This window comes from Netta rufina, assembly GCF_964035555.1.
Source record: "Netta rufina genome assembly, chromosome: 3".
In the NCBI taxonomy this organism is placed as follows: domain Eukaryota; kingdom Metazoa; phylum Chordata; class Aves; order Anseriformes; family Anatidae; genus Netta; species Netta rufina.
Window position 1 is genome coordinate 119,698,942 of NC_140125.1, and position 21,892 is coordinate 119,720,833.

The 21,892-nt window shown below is 49.9% G+C and overlaps 1 protein-coding gene across 4 annotated transcripts in view; it reads right to left on the reverse strand.

The window, feature by feature from the left end:
* The window catches only part of EXTL3 (exostosin like glycosyltransferase 3), a 107,483-nt gene that overhangs the window by 40,039 nt on the left and 45,552 nt on the right, over positions 1-21,892 (reverse strand). For all 4 annotated transcript variants that reach the window (XM_084284727.1, XM_084284726.1, XM_084284728.1 and 1 more), the window contains exon 3: positions 1,008-1,108. The gene's annotated coding sequence lies outside the window, so the exon portion shown is untranslated. The remainder of the gene's footprint in view (positions 1-1,007; positions 1,109-21,892) is intronic.

The window sequence follows — 21,892 nt, forward strand, 5'->3', positions numbered from 1 at the left end:
TCTTCTGACAGCAAGTCAAAGCAGGGGCTTGAACTGTGTCAGTAGGGCTGCAGCTGTGATTTTTTCACAGATTTGCAGAGTTCAAGGCCAAACGGGACCTCGCGAGCACCCAGTCTGCTGCTTGCGGTCTGGGCCATGACACTTCAGCCAAGTTTTCCTAGGAGCAGGAGTTGGATCTGGATCCGAACCTGAAGGCAGAAGTGATGCCGTGCTCCAGCCACTTCCCCTTCACCCAAGCCCAGCTTCTTCAGTGGTTTTGGCAATACCCCAGGGTCTATTTCTTAGCAAGGGACCCAAATTCCCATCCTTTGGCTCCACTACAGGAGCGACAGGAAAAGTGGAGGAGAAATGTGCTGCTGGCAGCAGCCTCCAGCCTCTGCGGTGTGATTGCCTGTGCTCCCCCATCAACCACACACCCCAGCATCAGCAGCCCATGGACCAACCCTTACACGGCGAACCTACCTTGGTTACAAAGCTTTTTGGGACAAAAATCTGCTCAAGGAATGAAACTAAAGAAGAAAAAATTTCAGATCACGCACGTGGTTTCAGATCCTCACCTCCCTGCTGAGCGCCAGGATTCGGGTCCTGAGGCACGGAGACATCAAGCGAGCGAGCTCAGAGCATCGGCAGCATCCAGTGCTGCTTTTAAAGCCAGAATTTAAACTGCTGGAATCAGAACCTCTTGAAACGCTGCTTCTTCCCCTGCGGCTCTGCCAGCTGCAGTTGGTGAGGACTTGGAGTAAATAAGAAATGATTGAATGAAAGCGGATGGCCAAAAAATATACGGGGTCGAGCAAGACTCCACGGTGACACTGCCCCGATGCTGCCCAACTCTTCGAAGCTTTCCCCATCTCTCATCATTACTTTAATGGGTATGGTGAGAAGGGAGAACGGTGCTGGAAAACCACACCACTGTGATGTTCTGGTGTTAGAATACAGCAAGGGGAGAAGCAGTTTAAAGTCGGGCACGGCGCAGCCTGGTGCTGCAGGGCTCCTTTACGCCTTACCTTCTGCACCGCTTCTTGGCTCGCAGCTGTCCGGCATCACATCAGCTCCTCCTCTTCTTCTTCTCCTCTTCCTCTAAGTGTTGATCTCGAGGGTTCCTCTCCTGTTTAATACAAGAATAGAAACAAGACCACGTGTATTTAAGAAACTCATTACCCATCGCCTCGAGAGACGCCACCTAATAGCAAATTGGTGAAAACTCTCCTTCCAGGCCACTTCAAAACAAGAGATTCCTGCAGCCCCAGTGCTCCCCGGGGACTGACACCCCTGGAGGACACCAGCTGAGGAAACAGGCACGGCTACTGATAGCTCTCCCTACACCAGACAGCCCGGAGAAGGGATATTTCCAATTCTTTGTAGATGAACAGGACGAGATGTGGGTCGCCAGCTCCAAGGCGGCTCGCAGGTCTCAGCTCCCCTAACAGAAAACATTTCCCCGACAGCACCTGGCAACCAAAAGCTCTGCAGTCACATCCATTCGACCGTTTCCCACCAAAAAAAAGAAGTCAATTTTATTCCTTAAGTGCCAAGGTCAAAGGGGAGCACCGCGAGCCGCCCGGCCCAAGCTGTTCGAGAGCTCTCCCTCCAGCTCCAGCCCCGAGCCCAGCAATTCCCAACATTTCCTCAGCCAGGCTTTTCCCCAGCTCAAATCCCATTTCAGCCACGCTTCTGCTGCAAAAAAAGTCAGCTCTCAGCAGCTAAACACACAGCAAACTGACCCAAAACACAATACCTTTAGCTACTGAGGACAGCCATTCAGCAGCGGATACCCCTGCGGCGGGCAGCATCTCCTTTTGGTTCGGTGCTGCCCGTCGGGGCCATCCACATCCTGCCTCTGGGCTCCTCCACAGCTCTGGCCGGTTGTAGTTTTGGCGAGGAGCACGAGCAGAGCTCCCAAATCTCCCTCTTCCCACCCTTATTTTCACTAATGCTTTCCAGCCTCGCAGCCCGAGCTCTGCCGGCGCTCCCCGCGGGGAGCAAAGCGGAGCGGGAGCAGCTCAGCTCGGTGCTGGGCTCCAGCAACGGGACTGGCAGCTGCTTTTAAAAGCTGCCTCCATCGTTTGCTGGCAAAAGGCTTCCCAATTCCTGCATCTCTGAGCTCTGAAGAAGTAAACATACCCCGAAGAGAGCTCTTCGGGCTTGGCAAGCTGCGGGACGTGGCGCGTTTCCAGCTGCGCGAGGCTCTGAGATGTTTGCAGAAACGGGAACCAAGAGCCGTGACCCCTCCACCCCCGATTCCTCCCCGGATTGCAAAGCCCTTTCCAGAGTTCTTCAGAAACGACGAGGGAAGATGTTAGCCAACAGCCGCAGCTGAGGATTTTGCTTTCTTGTGCCCCACAAAATCCACGCTTTGAGGCTGAACGACACCACCCGCAGCCCTGCCTGGCTCCCTGACCGAGGTCTGGCAAGGTTTTCGGTGACCCCACTTATTCTGGGTCCCTGAAACCCAAGACATGTGGGACCTAAGAATTCAGAGCACAAAGAAATAGAAAGAAACCTTTAGCCCCCCACGAAATAGGACGCCCAAATTGGCGTCACCCAAACCAACCTCTCCCCTGCCAGCTCCGGAGCGCAACTCTCATGCAAGCTCTGAACAACATTAGGGTGCTCATGGGATGAACAACACCCGACAATAAAAGCAAAGCCCCCTTCTCCCATAACCACCGTGTAACAAAATGTAAAAATTACAAGCTGCATTAATGCCAGGGATCAGGAAACAACATCAGCAGCAGTACTGGTACATTCCTCCAGCTCGGCCGAAAAGAAAGGCAGCTTCGCTCTCTGCTCCCCCTCGGAGAAGCGGTGGCAAGGAGCTGTTACGACTTCATTTTATTTTTTATTAGTTTTTACAAGCTAGCTATGCTAAAAGGTTGCACCAGTAATTTAAACTGCAGTTGTCAGCAGAAGTGAAGGACATTGTGGGATACGTTTTATTCCAGCTCTTTTATTGCCTGGCTCCTTGGAGCGATTCAAGCAGCTGAAGGATTTTAGAGGTACTGTCACAAGGTCCCTCCCTGAGCAAGCTGCTGTTTAAAAAAAATAAAAAAGAAGGAAAAGCACAAAAAGAAAAGCCCCAGCCTTTAAAGAACTGGTATTTGGCATTGAAGGAGACCCGGTGCCAGTTTGTTTCTCTCCTTTACCTTTGTCCCCCAGGTGGGATGTGCCATGCCCGGGATGGACACGCGCCGCTTTGCTCATGCTCCTAGGCGAGGGACAGAGGCCAAAAAACCTCTCGAGGGGCATGGGACAGCACCTCAAACCTCGAGATTTCCATGGCACAGCTCCCGGAGGTGCTGCTGAGCATCACAGGGACATCAGGAGCGAGGTGGGGAGCTCGGCTCCTCCAGCCCCAATCCCAGGAGCCGCCGCGAACATCCGAAGCCCTGCGGGGTTTGTTTCGCCACGCTGAGGTAACGCCTTTCTCCTGCTGGGTCCGTCCCCGGAGGAGATGGATGTAGGGCTGGAATGCGACCCGGCTGGCAGAGGCAAGCCTCAAACAGAGCTGGCAAAAGCAGGAGCGTTGTGAAGATTCCCGAGCCAGCAGGCATCTGCTTTTCGTCCAGGCACCGCCTTGGGGTCCTGCTGGACTCGGCGCTACCGACGATTAAAAAGCAATTTAGTTTGCTTTGGCCGAAGCAGTGAGTTCCTGTGACCAACCTCAGCTGGAAATGCACGAGGAGCTGCTCCCTCGTCCCGATTCAGGTCCTGATTTGGGTAAGAGGCAGCTGAACTGGGGTGCCTGGTGCTCGGGGCGCAGGCGGAGGCAGCCTCGCCGGCTGCGGATCTCGGTGCCCAAGCTCCGTAGGCTGAGGCAGCTTTATTTGGTGCCTCAAAAGCACCTCTGCTAGGAAGGTTTCTGCAAGAAATGATGCTCTGAAGGTCATTTATTTGACCTGCAGAGATGGAAGCCTTAGAAGGGAGTTTTCAGCCCCGCACCAGCAGCCATAGAACCACGCTCGGGATTTTTAAGCTATAGAGGTGGGTTTTTTTGTTGTTTTTTTACTGCATTAAAAGCCTTTCAGGTCACCTTTGATGCAAGGAGCCGTCCAAAAGGAGGCAGCTGGTCAGACGGCCTCTCAGCACGGCCGTAGCCATTCCCTGGGCACAGGTTCAGAGCCCCACGACCCCCCCGTGCCATCTGCAAGTGCTGCTTTGATGCGTTACCCATCGGCGAGCTGAGGTCTTCCCAGATTTCCAGGAGGCATCCGGGGGGATCAAAATATTTAGTGTGAAAACGACCCCTCTAATCTTTGATACACGAGTTGCTGCTGCTTTTTTTTTTTTTAAGAAAACAAACCAAAAAAATGAACTTTCACTTTTTTCATGTCGCTCCATCCTTGGTTATTCTGCTGAGCACCGCCAGCCTCGATCCCAGAGCCTCACCGCTGCTGGCCATGGCAGGGAAGCCAGCGGCAGATGTCTGCTGCAGAGAGCCTCAGCACGCCCGTGCTCAGCGATGGATGAGCAAGGATCGCTTGGAAAAGGAAAATAAATACGGCTGGGCAAGGCGAAGCTGCGTCCCTGAGCAAAAAGTGATGGAGAAGGGGGAAATTCCAGCGTGGAGACCGAAGGAGGACGCAGAGGGGGATTAAAGGGCTCAGCAGGGCACGGCCGAGGCAGGAGAGTTTGCTCTTCTGCCCTCCTTTCTTCCCTCTTTGGCTGAATTTGGCCATTTTCTTCTGCTGTTCCTTTTGGTGCCCACTGAAAAGCTTTTACCTTCGCCCCTTGGTACCAAAACCATCACAACCTGCTTTCATCTCCCCTTTTCCCTCCAATTATATCCACTCGCTTCCCTATTTTCTTTCCTTCCGAGGCTCTCATCCACGTCCCTTTTTTCCTCCATTCCTCTGCCCGTACCGTCATTATTTCTCGCATTGTCCGGCCTTCTATTGTGCCATCCGAAACCTGCTCTCAGCACCCTTATTTCAGCTCGATCCCCCGTGCTAAGGGAGCTGAATATATCCGCCAAGGCTCCTCCAGCAGCAACCTAACACAAAAATACACCCGCGGAGATCATCTGAGGGTGCAACACCCTAACCGATGTGGGCAGAGGGGTGAGGTGATGAAGACGTGGAGCCATCCGCCACCCGCTTTCTATTTAGCGAGAAAATCCTAAAAAATGGGAAATTCAACCCTGCTGGGCAAGGCAAAGATTTTAGGATCGCACTGCAAGGACAGAAATTTAGGTGTGTGCAACTGTAATTGCATGGAGAGAGGGAGATGAAAGCAAGTTGTGATGTTTCTGGTAGCGAGGGGTGAAGGCAAAAGCTTTTCACTGGACATTGAAAAGGACAGTAAAAGAAAATGGGCAAATTTAGCAAAATAGGGAAGAGAGGGAGTCAGGAGAGCAAATTGTTATAGTCAAGTATCCTCCAGTGCCATTTAGTGCCGTGCACTTAAAACAAGTTTGTGAAGAGCAGGGATAAACTCAGCTTGTTATGAAGCTAACAAAAACAATTCATTTCCCAGCAACGAGCTGGGAAATGACTTTTTTGTTCCCAAAAGCCCAGCCCAACCCTGCCAGCAGCAGATCAGCTCCTACAGCCTGCTCAACTCCAGAGGCTGTTCCAGTCTGGGCTGGGACTCACCACAGGAGGTGAAACAGCTCTGAGATGCCCTAAAAGCTGCTGAGTCAGCAGAAAGAAAAGGGATCCGAGCTGATAATCGATCCCCTTCCAGCCGAGCAGGACCGTGCCCTGTACGCACCGTGCAGCTCACACACTGGAGATGCCCACCTGCAAGCTCTGGCTGTCCCCAGCACCCACTTCAGGAGCTCCAGCGTCCCTTGGAGGTCCTCTTTTCCAAGACTGAATAACTACTGAGATCCCAAACTGACCAAAGATACCCTTTAAAACCCCCCTAAATTCCTTCCACGTCCCCAAGCCTGCCCACTGAGCTGATAAGGCGATGCCTAAGGAGTGTCAGGACCTCTTACTCTTACCTCTGAGGAAGGCAACGGCGAGGAAAAACTCATTTTGACCTGAAAATACCTGGCTGCGTGCCCCCCAGTGAGCCCAGTTACCTGCTTTCAGCCGAAGGACAGCTTCCAGAGCTGCCAAAGCTTGGCCAAAGAGAGAAAAAAGCCAGTCCTTCCCGGGAATCTCCTCCAGTGGTGGACCCCAGCACGTGCCTGTTTCATAATTTCACCTCCGCCAGCCTCGGCAGCATCCTGCACCCTCTCTCCGTGCAAGGGATTTGTGTTTTCTCCTCCCTCAACCCACCAAAGGCAGTGGGAGATGTAAGGATTTCAAGCCTATGTATTTTTTCCCCCTCCAGGCACTGCCCCGCTGCTCTTCCAGCTTTTCCCACGTCTATTTTAACACACGGATGTCGGAGCTAAATAAGCTGCCCTGCTAATATTTCCATGCAAGCAGTTTTGGGAAGTGAAAACATCCTTTTTGTTTGTATTTCCCAGTCCCCACAGATGGCACCGCTGGCCCCTGAACTACTGGGAACTGGGAATTGTTCTGGGAACTGGGGTGGGCTCGCTGGGCAGCCCCGAGCCCCCGCAGCATCTCCAGGGCATGCCCTCCTCCTCTGCCCACCCCACACCTCTACCACTGGGTGTTACACTCCATTTCCTTTTGCTACGGACAAAAGGAAATGAATTAAGTGGGAAAAACCATCCTTAAAAACACATCTGCTCCTCTACTGACCATCAGATGAAAATAACTCGAAAAACTGGCAAATTTAAGCATTAGCCTATGAATTTAAGACAAACACATCTTTCTAGGACTCTCACACATTTCTCCTCCCAGCCAGGACTCCTGCAGGTCTTTGCTCTCACTGATAACTTTAATTTTAACATCCACAAGCTTGAGGGAGGTGTTCAGCGATGCTTAAGCAATGCAGCTTTTCTCCCTCCTCCTCCACGTTTCCAAGCTGGCTCCACTTTGGTGGATTTTCATGGGAACTGCAAGAGGAGACATCTGCCAGACGTCAAATCACTGCTCCCAGGAGTGGGGGCATGGCAGCTTTAAAGGCCAACGGTCACCGTGCTTTTATTTTTCTTTTTTTTTTTTTTCCTCTTTATTTTCCTTTTGAATCGTTGGAGCTGTCTCTGTTCTCAGCCTCGTTCTCCAAAGCAGCTGAGCCGTTTTCACTGGAGCCTTCCCCAAAAGCGCAACTCCTGGCTGACAAAACAAAAGCAACTGAAAACAGTTTTTTTTCCTCTCTTTTCCTCCCCTTACCCACCTTTACCTGCAGTTTTTGTTTTGTTTCGTTATCCTATTTAGGCCCTGTAGCCCTTTGGAAGAAAACCTCACCATTTTACCCATCCCTAGGAGTTCCGCAGCACCCAAACACCTCTTTGCAAACAAAAACATCGATTTTTGTCGTGAAGGTACCAGTTTTACACAAGGCACCCTAACAAGCACATTTTAAGCCAAATTCTCTTCAAACATCCTGCATCACAGCAGGGCATCAGAGCAAGAAGATAAAACGCTTCTTGTGACACGCAGCGTTTCCATAATCAGGGCTTTGCATCATCCACGAGCTCTTTTTTTTTCTTTGGAAAGTCTCCAGGAGCCCCTGGAAAAAATCCCAGACACCTTGCTGCCTCCCATCACCCACCACCTTCATCTATTCCCCGTATCCGAGCTGCACAAAATCCCATATTGCCCAAAATCCCATATTGCACAGAATCCCACACTGCACAACCCTGTGGCACCCTGACCAGGGACCAGCTGGTAAATTCTTCGGGTGTTTAGGGTGGAGCACGTGTGCTCCTGTGCGGGTACACTCAATTTCCAACATTATAGGGGATTTTTATAAGGGATTTCTCAGAGTGCATCCCATTTTCAGGCGAAACCAGCCAGCAACTTTATGGCTACTGAGCTACCTGGGCACAGGGAGAGCTTCATATTCTTTGCTATCAACACATTTCCCCTATTAATCTTCCCCAAATGATCCATAGAGGAAATTTATGGGTGATGCTCTATTAAAAGCCCCAGTAACTCTTGCTCTAAACCCATAAAAAAAATACCTACGCCTTGAGAGATTGTACACGGGGAAGGACAATCTGTTTTCGCGTGTGTTTGAGAGCACGTTTTTGCAAATTTAAACTAAAATAGCTCCCAGATGGAAGCCGTATCATTCCAACCTCAACCTTAAAAACACTTTTTTTTAAAAAAAAATACATTTAAAATGCAAATCTTCAGGAAATTTGGCCCCACGGAAAGGCTGGCACTTCGCGTCCTCGGAGGCACGGCGTAACGAGCCTCGGGATTTTTGTTTTTTGGGGTGAAAGATTGGAATAATAGGGCAAAGTTAGCAGCAGCGAAGTTTGCCCTCTTGCTACAATGCGTGCAGCAGACTGTGGAAAATGTCTTTACAAAGCTCCAGGCATCCGGAGTGGGGAGTGGATTCCCTTGCCCGCCATCCACTGACTGTAAGCAGCTTTCCTCTGCGGATCAGTAAAATATATGATATTTATGATTTAAAGAGCCCCGTGTAGATGTAACACGGCTCTAATGCTCTTCCAAGTCACAGCTTTTTCCCGTCTAAAGCTTGAATTTAGCTTCACATTTGCATCAGCGCTGCGTAATGCAGACGACGGCGCGGCTCAGCCCTTCCTGCTTGTTCTGCTGCAGGAGAGGGAACAAAAAATGAGTATTTTTCCCAAGAAAACTCACATGGAAATGCAGAGAATGGGAGGAGTTAAGGGAGACGAAAGCAGGATCTTTGCTTATTTCTGACAGGGCAGGAGCGCAGTCAGCACCTGGCTTTTTTTGGCTTCTTCCAGGTGTTGGAGGGGTTTTATGTATGTAGCAGGTGGGAAGGATAAAGGTGGAAATGGTTTGACCCGCAGGACCCCAGGGATGGAAAGGTCAGCCCCTCAAAGCCCCCAGCAGAGTCAGAAAGCATCACTAAAGCTCTCACTCTGCCTGCTGGAGGAGAAAACCCTCCTGGCTGTGATGGAGAGGCAGGAGGGGAAGAGAAAAGGTTTGGTTGTACGAGGAATGCAAAACCAGGGGGGGAAATTGTGCTGTCAACACGAGCCAGGCCCACCTGGCTGGCAGAAGTTCTCCCTTTTCTAAAAACTTCAGGCAAGAGTTGCGACCAGAAACCTTATTCCACACTTGGTCCCCCCTAAAATTCATTCTCTGAGGGGCACGGAGCAAGATCTGGGCACCCCGGCACAGCTTGGCCAGAAAGTGCAGGTTTCAGCATCAATTTCTGCTCGTTGGGAAGCCCCCAGAATAATTAGAGATATTTAACGTGGTGATTTCAGAGCTGATTAATAACCCTCTGGCACTTTCAGATAGGTAATCTCAGAACGATCGAGAAAAAGGCGATGGGGCTGGAGCACGCGATAAGGTCGCTGAACGCTGATCCCAGGAAGGGAGCCAGATTTCCCCAGAAATCTGCCCCATTTTTGCACCTCCAAACACACACGTGGAGGATCAGAGGTATTTAATATCTGTATTTGAGAGCAGCAGAGCCTTTTTATTAAGGGCACAGAGCAGAACCGAGTCCTGGGCACTGGAGATGGTTCAGTGGAGGTGCTGAGGTGGTGACCAGCAAAAGAGGAAAGGAATAAGTGGAGTCCTGGGCGAGAAGGAGCACGTTCTCCTCTACCCAGGTGATAGAGATCGGGTGGTTATGATTATTAGGTGATATGATAGGGAATTATCTGTACCCGAGGCAGGGATCCACCTCTGGTGGGAAATACCTGCAGCCACGCGCAGTTGGCTCCATGCTCTGCCCTCTCCTACAGGCAGCCAGAGAGGCTGGGGAGGATCCTCACACACATTTGGGACGCTTCAAAGTGATTTTCTAACATAACAGCAAGAGAAAAGGTCACAGGTTAAAAGAAAAAGTCATTTAGGACAGCGAATTGTGGGGAAAGGGGGAATTTAGGACTTCCCCAGCCGTAAATTTCTGTCAAATTTCTCTGCGGTCCAAACCTGTTCAGCACAGCCTTGATGTTTCCAGCCACTCACGGAGCTACAAGCAGCCCCACCAAGCCTGCTGGGCCACGGGAAGGGGAACTGGGGATGGCAAAGCTCAGGCTGCCAGCGTGAGAACGGGCTGATAAAGCCACGCTGCAGTTAACGAGGATTTCCTGCCTCTGAAGCTGCAGAAACAGGGGTGTTTTTTTTCTTAGAAATTAACTCAAAACACTGGTATGGTGAGCGCAAGTCGCGGGAGAAGGAAGTGCAAACCAAACAGGAAAAAAATGGGGTGAGAGCACGGCACACAGCTTCTGCCTTGGGTCCGATCCTGTCTCCAGCCCCAAATTGGGATGCCTCAGAGGCTCGTCCCATCACCCAGCAGCTGAACCCAGCCCCTGTGCTGAAAGCTTCTTGTTCCCGACGCTGGCCCCAAACCCAAGACGCTGCACAGGGACCCACAACAGCCTCAAAACCAAACCAGCCCGAGCAGAACAAGCCAGCAGTCATTAAAAGCTCAAAACCCTTAACCCAGACGCTCGCGGGGCGCTGCCTTTTCCCCTCCCAGGCAGGAATGCTCCATCCCGTCAGACAGCCATAAATCTCACAGATCCTCAAACAACACGCGCTGCAAATAGGCAAAAAAAATCATGAAATACCAAGTTTTTTTTATGCTCTAAAGCTTTTGCTCCATCATTTCAAACCACGGTGAAACCTAAGCCGTGATTCTGAAGACAGCGAGGACCGAGGAGGTGTTTCAGTGAGCATCACATCGATAAACTGATGACAATAAGTTTGATTTCAAGCCAACGAGGTCACGCCGGCACCACCCGCTGGCATCCAGTTTTAGGAGGAGTTTTGCTGCTTGCTTGGCTGCAGATTGCCTGGGAAACGTGCTGGAGATTCCCCCTGTGCAAGACCACAGATCTGCTTTGCTACTGCCTCAACGCACAACCAGCAGCACAATTATGAGAACCTGCAGATGCTGGGAGGCAATAATTAAGTGAATTAAGGCAAGGAAGAGCTAAACCATTTGCCCAGGGCCACCGAAGGCAGTGACAGAGGAATTAGGGGTGTTTAGGAGCCTCCTGCTCGCAGCCAAAAGCCCAAAGCCCTAACACAACCCCCACGGGACCACCTCCAATCACCCTGGAGATGGGCTAACTAATTAACAGGGAGCCACGGGATGTAAGCGAGCAGTTGGGTGTTTAAATTAATTACTTCTGCCTCAAAAGCATCCCAAAATTAGAGCTTCTCCTTGCAGCATGCCCCTACAACAGCTCGTTACCTGCACCCAGCCCCCGGCGCGGCTCTCGCCGTCTCCGGCAGTAGGAGATTTCCTTGGGAGAGGTTTCCGGCAGCACAGCTCGTTTTCGATATTAGGAGGTAATAAAAAAAAAGAAGGAAATTCGTGAATTGGCTGCAGCAATTTGAGAGATTTGTGGCCATAGCAACGTTACTACGATCCGTGCTGCAGGGAGCAGCAGCCGCTTCGCTCCGCTTGTTCCCTACTCCCTGCACACCCCACGAGGTAAGAAAACATCCCCCAAACGCCTGGGTGTGCTCTCCCCATCGCTATCCCGGACCTGAAGTCACCAAAAAGTCCCAAGGGCTCTTCGGGAGGTTGTCCAGGTCCTGTGCCACCAGGACGGGCTCTCCCAAGGGACCTGTACCCCCCGGACCACGTCGTGCGAGCGCACGATGGTGCTGCTTTGACAGGGGATGAGTTGAGGGCACTGCCTGTGCTCGCAGCAGCTAATAAACCAACTCCTTGCACAATCTGAACCTCGTTAAAGCTGGTTATTGCTGCCTTATGTCACGCGGCTGCTGCCTTCCTCCCCGTCAATCTTCAATTCACCTACAGAGTCTCTCGCGACGCATCCGTTTCGCGCCCAGCCGAGGACCTAACAGGGCTCTGAGCTCCCCTCGGGCCCGCAGGCACTCTGAGAACAAGAAAAAAAGAAATCAAAACGCCGAGAAACGAAGCCACGAAGCCGCCTGCCTGCACCCCGCTCCGAGGAAGATGCATCTGGAGAGGCACGTGTGCCCACCGAGCTGCGGGGAGGCAGCTCCGTGCTCACTATTTTTAGCTCTGTGCATCACGGGGAGCCCACTCGTGCTTCCTTGCCCCCCGTGCCACAACATCTGGGCTCTTCACGGTCATTCAAACTCTTTTTTCCCCCTCCCACAACGCGGCAAGGTGGAGCACCGGAGGGGAAGAGGCAGGAAACTTTCCAAATGAGCAGCGAGCAGAGCGAGGCTGCAGCCATCCTCCAGCAGCGACTGCAATCTGCCCGCTTCATTTGGCCCCGCGGTTTCCATCAGGAGCTCACTAGGAGGAAATTCTCGTAGGGTAGTTAAAAGCAAGGGGTGGCGGATGACTGGGGTTTTATTCCCAGCTGCAGCTCAGACCTCCTGAGCAACCTCAGGGAATTGGCTTCATCTGCTCCACTTCCCCCGCTCGCAGCATTCCTCGGTGAGCCACGAGGGACCTCGCGGGTCACAAATAGCAACCGAGGGTAGAAATATCATCGAGAGAAACTTCCCCTTCGACGGGATGTGAAGCGTCTTACAGATTCGCCTGTAACCAGACCGAAGGACTTCATTACACTGGATTTATCTCGCCGGTTCCTCCGAGCATCCCACTTTTACAGGGACACCCACGCCGTGCCCAGAGCCCCACGCCGCCAGGAAACTTATTTCAGGATTTATCTCCCAAGCTGGTCTCAAACAATCATCTCGGGAGACATGAAGGGGAAAAATAAATAAATAAATAAATAAATAAAATAAATAATGCATCTTTTGCTGGTCTGGCTTAAGTTGTTTCCTAAGTCTGACTCTGAAATGAAACCTGAGCGTGGGAGCGAGGGTTCTTAGCGAACCCTCCTGACCCCTCTGCTTCAATCAGACCCAAACTGCAGGATCCAAGAAGAAATAAAAAGAGAGGGATGGTGGGACACGGGGGAGAACAGGATAAATACAACAAAAGAATAAAAGCAAGGAGGAGAGGGGTGCTCATTTCTTAAACTTCACTAGTTTAAGCCTGAAATTTGACATTGTTCGAACCAAATATATCCCGATATTGGGGTCTTCTCCCAGTTTTTCTTTGCAGGGGGGTATTTCTTTGTAAAATGTTTGGAGATGCTCAAACAGATGGCCAAAAGCAACCTAATGTGTGCACCTTCCAGTTCAAAGCCCTTGCACCACGCTGATGGCAAATTGTTGGGACAACGCATTCGCTCCTCGGGGTAGCTTCAGCACCAGGAGAGGAATTTGGGGGTAATCTGGCAGGAAAAGACGCAGCAGGACCTGTTATCGGGCGTGCAACCACCTCTCCTCGTGTACCACCCCCACCTGCAGCACGGCGATGCAGTTTCTGTGTCCGTGCTGAAGGATTCGCAGCTCGGGGCTTTGCCAGCTCCTTGGAAGAAAGGCAGCAACAACGCTTCGTGCCCGTTTCAGCCAGCTGGAAGGCAGAGCACACGATGCTGAAGCAGCCAGGGAGCAGACAAACAGCGAGGATTTGCTTTTGGGGTGAAGCCTCACGCTGAAGTCGGCCACACTGACCGACTTTGCTCCTGGGCTCCCGCTGGACACAACTCCTACAGCTCTGAAATCTCTCTGAAAGATAAATTATTTCTTTTCGGTGAGGGCAAAAATCGGAGCAAGGCTTCGGAAAAGCCACTACGCAACTTCTGCCTTTCCTTCAGCACCTCTTGGCTGATGTCCACCAAACGTTAAACCCCCTCTGTGCTCTTTACAGGATGAAAGGGCAGACTTCACTTCTCAGGGAGAAAGCTTTCCCAAGTCTTACAAAAAAAAAACACAAAACAACAACCTGGGTGTTTGAAGCCAAGGCTCTACTTGAGTCAAACTTTCACTTGTGGCTTTATTTTGAGTCAAATTCTGAAATTTACTGAATTAGGAGTTTGCAAAGGACAAGGGGCTAAATGCTCTGTCCCTAATAACAGAGAGCCAAGGAGGCTGATGTATTTGAAGGGCAGCAGCGGCACAGAAAGGCGAAAGAACCTGGGGTTCCCTTGTTGGGAACATCAACGAATTCTCCCTAGGCCCAGATCCTGCTGCACAGCCCCGTTTTTAAGCACGGGGCTGGAAGCCCAGCAGAACGACCTTTTTTTTTTTTTTTTTGTATTTCCAAGCAAAGAACTTCAGAAAACTTTTCAAGCCAAAGTTTCCCGATCGGCAGCCAGGACTCTGAATCGAGGCGCCGGTAACAGATTCCTCCTCCTGTAGCCCGGCCGTGGTGCGATGTCTCCGCTTGCCAAACACCTGCTCGTCAGAAGCGAAGCCTGGCGCTCTGCAGCATGAAGCAGGCTCTGCAAAAAACACACGAAGGAGCCATGCAAATGAGCCATTTGCTCAGGCTTCCCGAGCAGCAGCCTGTCCCTCGGTGGATCTGCTTCCAGACCAGAAGCTCCCAGGGATCACAGCAAGGTGGAGAAGCACGATCAGAGCCCTGAGAGCTTCATCCAGGCTCTCCATCCTGGATTCTTCTACATCTTGTCCCGCGGTGAGCTGCTCTGATTCATCCCAGCACCAGGGCTGTAATTAGGGAACGGGAGCACTGGAGAGAGCACACGTACGAATTAACACACGCCAGTTGACAAGACCCCCGCTCCTCCCAGTCCCAAGATCTCAGACTTGCATTCTGGTTGGCATTTAGCTGCTCCGATGTGCCTCGAAGATGTCTGGTGACAAGCAGCTGCATGCCAGTAACATCAAACACAGCTGTCTTCAACTACAACCCCTCCATTTCATACTGCATGGGGCAGATCTGGGGCTCCTTTAATTTTGTACCACGCATTTTGCACAGCGCGGGCTTGTCCAAAGCCTTCCCATCGAAAAAACCCAAGCTCGGAAGTTTTACATTATGCAGAAATTTTGGAAGACGTGATCACGTTACGGATGGCAGGGCGAGATTAATGTCGGCTCAAACGAAGTCTTCACCTGGGGAGCACAAACCTGGCTCCAGGCTTCATCCAGACGCAGAAACGGATTCCTGGTGAGCAGACTTAAGCCTCGTGCTTTGACTTCTTTGCAAACCATTGCCTTTTGTTGTTGTTTTTCTCCAGCATCTCCATGGATGAGCAACAGGGTCTGCTAAACAGAACAGCCTGACCACCTGTACATAAAACTCACCTAATATTATACCCGGGTACTTCATTCCCACTCACATTTATGTTGACTCCAGAGGGTACCAGAAGTGCTGCCTGCATGGACACCCAGCAGCTTGCTCCTTCAGCCCTGATTTTTTTTTTTATTTTTTTTGAAGTATGGGTGTAAGAGAGCTGCGCCTACATGAAAGGCGATTCAGAGCTATCTGGCTGACCTAAATAATGGTAATTTCCTGGTAATTTCACATAACAACTTCGGAGCTTGCAGTACCTCAAGCAATCAACACGCCCTGGGCACGCAGATAAAAGCTGCTCGCTTTTCACTTTGCTATCTGAGCCATCCCTTCTGCCGTGCGCATCTCTGATAAGTGCCCAGCTGCTGCGAAGGAGAACCATGAGCCCCAAGCCTCAGATACCCTTTTGATTTTATCCAGCTTCTGGGAGGACGAACTCTCCGGCCTGCCAAAATGATGGAGAAGCACTACAGGGGAGAAAAACGGTGACTTGCTTTCATCAGGCTGCAGGGTCCTGGATCACTGAACAAAACCCCATCCAGGAAAGGTGCACACGGAGGCTGGAAGTACGGCGTTACCTTAGGGATCTGGATTAATAAGGAGGTAAAATTTTGTTTGCAACTGGGAACTGAATTATCAGACGTGAATGGGAAATCCCTGCTGACAGTACACGGGAATAAAGATATCTGCTTTCAGCACGTTTTGGCTATTACCCTCAGCTGCACCTGGTTCTGCTGACACAAGATGTTTTACGTGCTTCAAACAGGTTTCTTTACTCAGCTTGTGTTTCTCAAAACAAACAATCAACAAAAAAACAAGCCCCCCACAACACCAACATTTTTTTGGTCAAGTATTTAAGTCCTAGACATCGTATGAAGACCCCCAGTTAATGACGTATCCTCTAAGGCAACCTGGTGCTTTTCAACTTCTCCTTTGTTCACAACAAGCAAGCAGCCTCGGTCCCTCTCCTTCAAAATCTTAAAACAGGAGGGATTTCATTTTTGAAGCAATTTAATGGATTACATTTGAGAATTACACACCCCATCTGCCTCTTTTCTTTTGGCTCCAGTGCTCCTAGCACCCCAGCAGCGTGCTGGGGCAGCCCCGTCCCTTTGGTGGTGCACAGACACGGGTTTCTATCGGCACTGCACACCCATGCCAGGGCTGCCTCGTGTCCAGAACTTGTAGATAACACTTTCTGGTGACACATTTTGCTTGGATTCCCCGGGTTTTTGTTCCACATTAAGCACCGAACACATTAGCGGGGAATGGGGATTTGCCAGGATGACATCGATATTTGCAGACTGCCATCAATATTTGAGGGTGCAGACACGCAGACAAAGAACCTGTCTTGTGACGGGCACTAACACAAAAATCAGAGTTTTAAGGTGGCAGAAAGGACTGAAAAAACTAGAACAGAGGCAAATCCTGCCATGGGAAGACCAGCTACTACCAGCAAGCTGAAGGACGATGCTGCTGTGCAGCACTGCAGGATGAACAGAGATGGCCCCAAGAACACAGTCCCATCCTGGAAAAGCACCTCACCTGGAAGAGTCCAGCCCCTACACAGAGAAATGACAAGAATAAAGATGCACAAGTGGATAAATAATAGGAACAAGGACTAAATGCGGTGCCTGGGCCTACAGTAGTAAGTTAAATCATGCCCGAGCTGATTCAAACAGCCCCCAGGTAAGGGTCAGGAAATGGAACAGGCTGGGGACCTCTCCCAAAAGCAACTGGGACAGGGCTGTGCTCATGTGGAGGCTGTTGAACAGTGTGATGGTGTGCAGATGGTGTCAGGAGGGCTCATCAGGCCAGGGAACGGGTCCTGGCACCAGCCAGTGTTGAGCTGGAGGTGCTGAGGTTGCCAGAGTCCTTGCCCCACTCACCAGAAGGCTTTGTCTCAACGTGCTGAAGTTGCACCACTGTTTGTGATAATCTCCCATTTCAGAATGCCCCACGAGTCCAGATTTAGCACCGTAAGAAATGATGATGGGGGAAGTTCCAGGAAAATCTGAGTGCACTAAGAAGGCAAAGGGAAAAGGCTTTCCCCATCTTCCCCAAGAGATGCACAACATGTTAAAGCATTTTTTAAAGCAACAGCATCTTAAAACTGCAAAACTGATGGAGGAGTAGGATCTAGGGACCAGAGCTCCCTCCTGTCCCCCGATAAGGGACCAGCAAGGAGAAGGGTGGAAGTCCTCGACAGCACTGCACCCTGACCGACCAGGGGAAGTGCTTGGGGCTGGATGGGGAGGAGACCTACTTCCATGGGGGTAAATCTTCCAAATACATCAACGTTTTGAGTGTCTGCTCACTTAATACTGGAAAGAACTGCATGAACTCCCTGTAAGAGAGCACACGGAGCTGCTTCACATCCTCTCTGCTGGGCAGGACCTGCTCTCTGCGGGATTAGGACTTAGCACCAGCCATGCAGCGACCCACATGCTCTGTTTGATCCCATCGCGAAGAAAAGAAAGCATTCACTGCCAAGGTCCCTGCCAACAGGCCACCATCAGTGACTAAAACTCACTTTATGCAATGAAAGATTTGAGAAAGATCTGCTCTCTGAGCAGTTCAGGAGACATTTGAAGGCTTCTCTACGCTGCGTATTCCAGCACGGCCACTGGGACACCTCGGCTCGAGGGGAGCAAGCACTCCTGGCCCCAAGGGCTTTCAGCTTCTGACTGATAATCCCTGTCCCCTTGCCTGGGGAAAACACTTGACCTATGGGGAGAAAAAATTCCTGGCTTAAAGAAAAAAAAATGGACTGAAAGAATAGAAACCTTGAAAATTTAAAAAGCGGGTTAACAAACTGAATTGCCAGGCTAATTAAACCCCATCGAATGAGCCCATCTATCCTTTACCTGATAATTAAATAAGGAATTCATTAGGGAGGGGAGCGGTATGATTTTAATCCCAACAGAGGAGCATTACCACGATGCCTGTGACCGCTGATAACCGCGTACAAGGGCTGTGCAACTCACACAGGCTTCGTGTATTTACTCATGGGCTCAAACCAATGCTGAGACGTTGATTTGCATCAAGAATTAAAGCTCCCCAAATGAATTACAGGCACATAAAACCTCAGCTTACCAAACAGCCCTTCAGAAAGAAACTACATAATTTGTTTAAACTCTGTAACGTGTTTCAGTAGAAAGGATGACTTCAGGTTGCAATATTACAGGGTCTAACCTTGAGAGCACATCCAGGTGCTTTTACAGAGAAATTGTATTTAGTCTGCGATGCCTGAGAGAAACTGTGGGTATCTCGCTCCTGCTCACACACTTACCTAACAGCCATCTGCTGAAGTGCAGCTGGAGCCCAAGTGTTCCCCTCCTAGCAGAAATGGGAGGATGAGCACGACTTTAAACGTGAATACACACAAAAAGAGCAGCAGCTTGAGAGGAGGAAAATTACTCAAATTTCGTTGCTTCCAAGTGCCTGCAAAAGGAGCATCTCTGCCCTCCGCTCAAAGATCTTAACGCTCGCTTTTCTTCTTTATCTCCATTTATTGATTTTACAAGGAAAACCAGGATCAGAGCTTTTACCAGGAAGGGTGAATTATGTGCATGGATTCGAGAGGTTCAAAGCAGGCTTGCCCTGAAATCTGAGAAGCAAGTTCTAGCAAGGTTATTCAGCCTTTAGTACATCCACTAAGAAAAAAAAATCCATGAGAAAACAGATTCATGAGCTACGCAAGTTTTCCTTTGTTTTTGACCATTTTTGGAGCATCTTTAAAGCCTTTACATTTCACAGAAACATTAACTTCCTCATCAAAGATTCAGAAAAAGGATAAACAAAAATGGCAATTTTCTAAAAGCATAAAAGCAGCTTTTCTAATTTATTGCTTTACTGCTCTGGAGAAAAAAATAATATATATATATATATTACTTGGTTTAAAGTTATTTTATATTTAATCCAGCTCTGCTAGACTGAAGTTATCTTACTGTGTAGAGGGACAGGAAAGGCAGATTTCTCCTGATAATGTGGTAGGGTTGCTGTGCACCCCAAAAATACACACAAACGTGGTGAGACAGAACAGCCAGTACCCAGTCAGTATGCCCACATCAAAGGCAAATAAATGGGGCATGAATAAAAGCAAGCCAACACCTTGTGACAAGAGCAAGAAACCCTGGGTGCTAATCCAGTGCTCACCTCACTATGGGGTCATTGGGGGAAAGCTATTCTAAAAGGGGTATTAATAAGAAAAACAATTAGCTCAACCATACTACCCCTTTATTTACAGAAGCAACCTCTTTCAAATTGGCTTAATTTTACTCTGGAAGTAAATTAAGGCAATCCTCCAGGCAAATTTCATTGTGAGTAACAACCGAACTTCATAAACTTCAAGCGATTGAACCAGCCAAGTTGAATTCAAATTAGTGTGCTTGAATATGCAGATGGACTGTGAGCCTCAAGGCAATTCTTCCAAACATCCTATGGCACCCTCAGCCCTGCTTTCTGATCCCAAACCAAAGGCTCAGCATCGCCGTCCCTGGGGGTGTTCAAGGAAAGGTTGGACATGGTGCTTGGGGACATGGTTTAGTGGGTGACATTGGTGGTAGGGGATGGTTGGACCAGATGATCTTGAAGGTCTTTTCCAACCTTAATGATTCTATGACACCTTAAAGCCCACATGGTCCCAAACAGCACCCAGTAGGTGACCTGTTTGGGCCCAGGCTGCCCCCAGCCCCATCCAGCCTGGCCTTGGGCCCTGCTGGGGTTTGGGGCACCCACAGCTCCTCAGGCCTTGCCACCCTCATTGTGAAGAGTTTCTTCCTAATATTTGAAGAGTTTCTTCCTAATATCTAACCCAAATCTACTCTTTTAACTTACCATTACCCCCTGTAAACCTAAACAACCCCAGCCCTCAGCCTTTTTTTCCTAGGAGAGGTGCTGCAGTCCTCTAAGCCTTTCTGAGGCCCTCCTCTGGAAGGGCTTCTTCAAGACCTCCTTGCGGTTGATAATCATCCCTCTGACTCCCCGATGGCTGTATTTCTGCAGAGCTGTGAACATATAGCTGTCTGGGGCTTCGAGATCTTGCAAATGGAAAGCATTACACGATGCTCAGGGCTATTATACTTGCGTGTTGAGCACCGTAGCCCAGCAGCCAGCCGTTAAGAGAAGAAGTTGAGACACAAAGCTCTTACAAAAGAGCTCAATGGGAGGTTTCTGCTCAAAAAAATGGGAGGCTAGGGAATTGGAAAATATTAGGGAATAACAAATTCATCTTCCAAGTTCATTTCACTGCATCAACTCTGTTAAGCAAAAAAGACTGCTTGGAGGATATGAATTGAATTAAGCACACCAGTTGAGGGAAAACACAACACGGCGGTGAGGGGGAATAACTCAGCTGGCTTCAGAAAAGCAGATCTGCTAGGAGAATAAAAAGGCCACTGGGGCAGGCAGACAGCAGAGGTCAAGCAGGAGGAATGGACTTCCAGCCAGCTTTTAAAGCAAGGGATGACTGAATACCAGCTCAAGTTCCCGAGGCACAATTCAACAACTAAATCCAGGCCCAAAGGAAAGGCCTACAAGAAGTTCAAGTAAACAAGATAGAGATGGGGAAAAAAAATCCTCTGAAGTGCCGTATTCATGACGTACAGAAGGAAACAAATCATGACAAACTTGTTGATCTCTTCTGATCCAGACACAGAAGAGCCCCAGAGCTAAAAGTAGCTAATACGCAGCTGGGAGAGCGCAACACGTACGATGGTTCCCCGTATTTCAAGAGAGAGGAATTATCTGTCAATGGTACACAAGGCTGTGCTTGGAATGACAGAACTGCAATTTCAGAGGCGTAATTTTGAGCTCTCTTTGGATGAAGCTCTCCTGGAAGATCAAAAAGACCCTGAAGAGCAGGAGCAGGAGTCCCATTTTTCAGTGAGAGAAGCCCAGGATGGTGCACAGGGGAGCAGGCATCAGGCCAACGACCCTCATTACTCATCTCAACACGAAACAAAGTTTGTGTGTGAAATTTCTCTATTTTGCTTCATTTCCTCTTCTAAGGCCCTGCTGGAAGCCACCCACCCTTTATTCCCCCACCCAAGGTCCTGAAGGACCATTGCCACAAGAGCTGCGTGCCCTGCACAGCCTCCTCAGTTGGGAAAGGGGGTTGGCAGGAGGCAATAACACCAGATATAAAGGGACACTGAAGCAAAATTTGTTTCCAAATACCAGGCAACACTCTCCCTGACATTTCTCAAATAAGCATCGTGCCTGACATTTCTCAAACGAGCGAGCTCTTTAGCACAAGAAATAACGAGAAAGCCTCCTCCGGCTGAGGCCTGCTCTGGGAATACCCCTCCCAGCACATCACAGGCAGCCTGAGGGCAGCTGGAAACACTGCGCCCTAAGCTCAAACCTCCACGGTTGCATAAAGAACAAATGACTATTAGGATGCTCAGATGAGCTCATCTCTTGTTCTCAGACTTGTTGGTTAAGTCACTGTTGACTCAGAGCTCTTCCATTCCCCCTGAAGGCGTCACGCACAGGCCGGCAGCGCCTGTTGCTGTCCCTACCCGACAAATACCACGGATTTTGGTTAGGAGTGAAGTGCAGGCAACACGCTGGGATTTATTGCTTGAAAAAACAACTACACGCTTGGCAGAATTCAGAACTCTCTTCTAGGGAGAAGAAAATTTTCTACATGTTATGTGGGAGTCACACAAGCCTGCTCCCATAACGAAGTTCACACAGGCAAACAGGGACACAAATCTCCATGAAGTCACACATCTCCCCCCCCCTTTTGTGGGAGCCAGGGATGCTCGATTCAATTCAGAGCATCACGTCCCTCGAGCCAGAAGCATCAGGCAGCAGAGAATAAGCACATCACATCCTG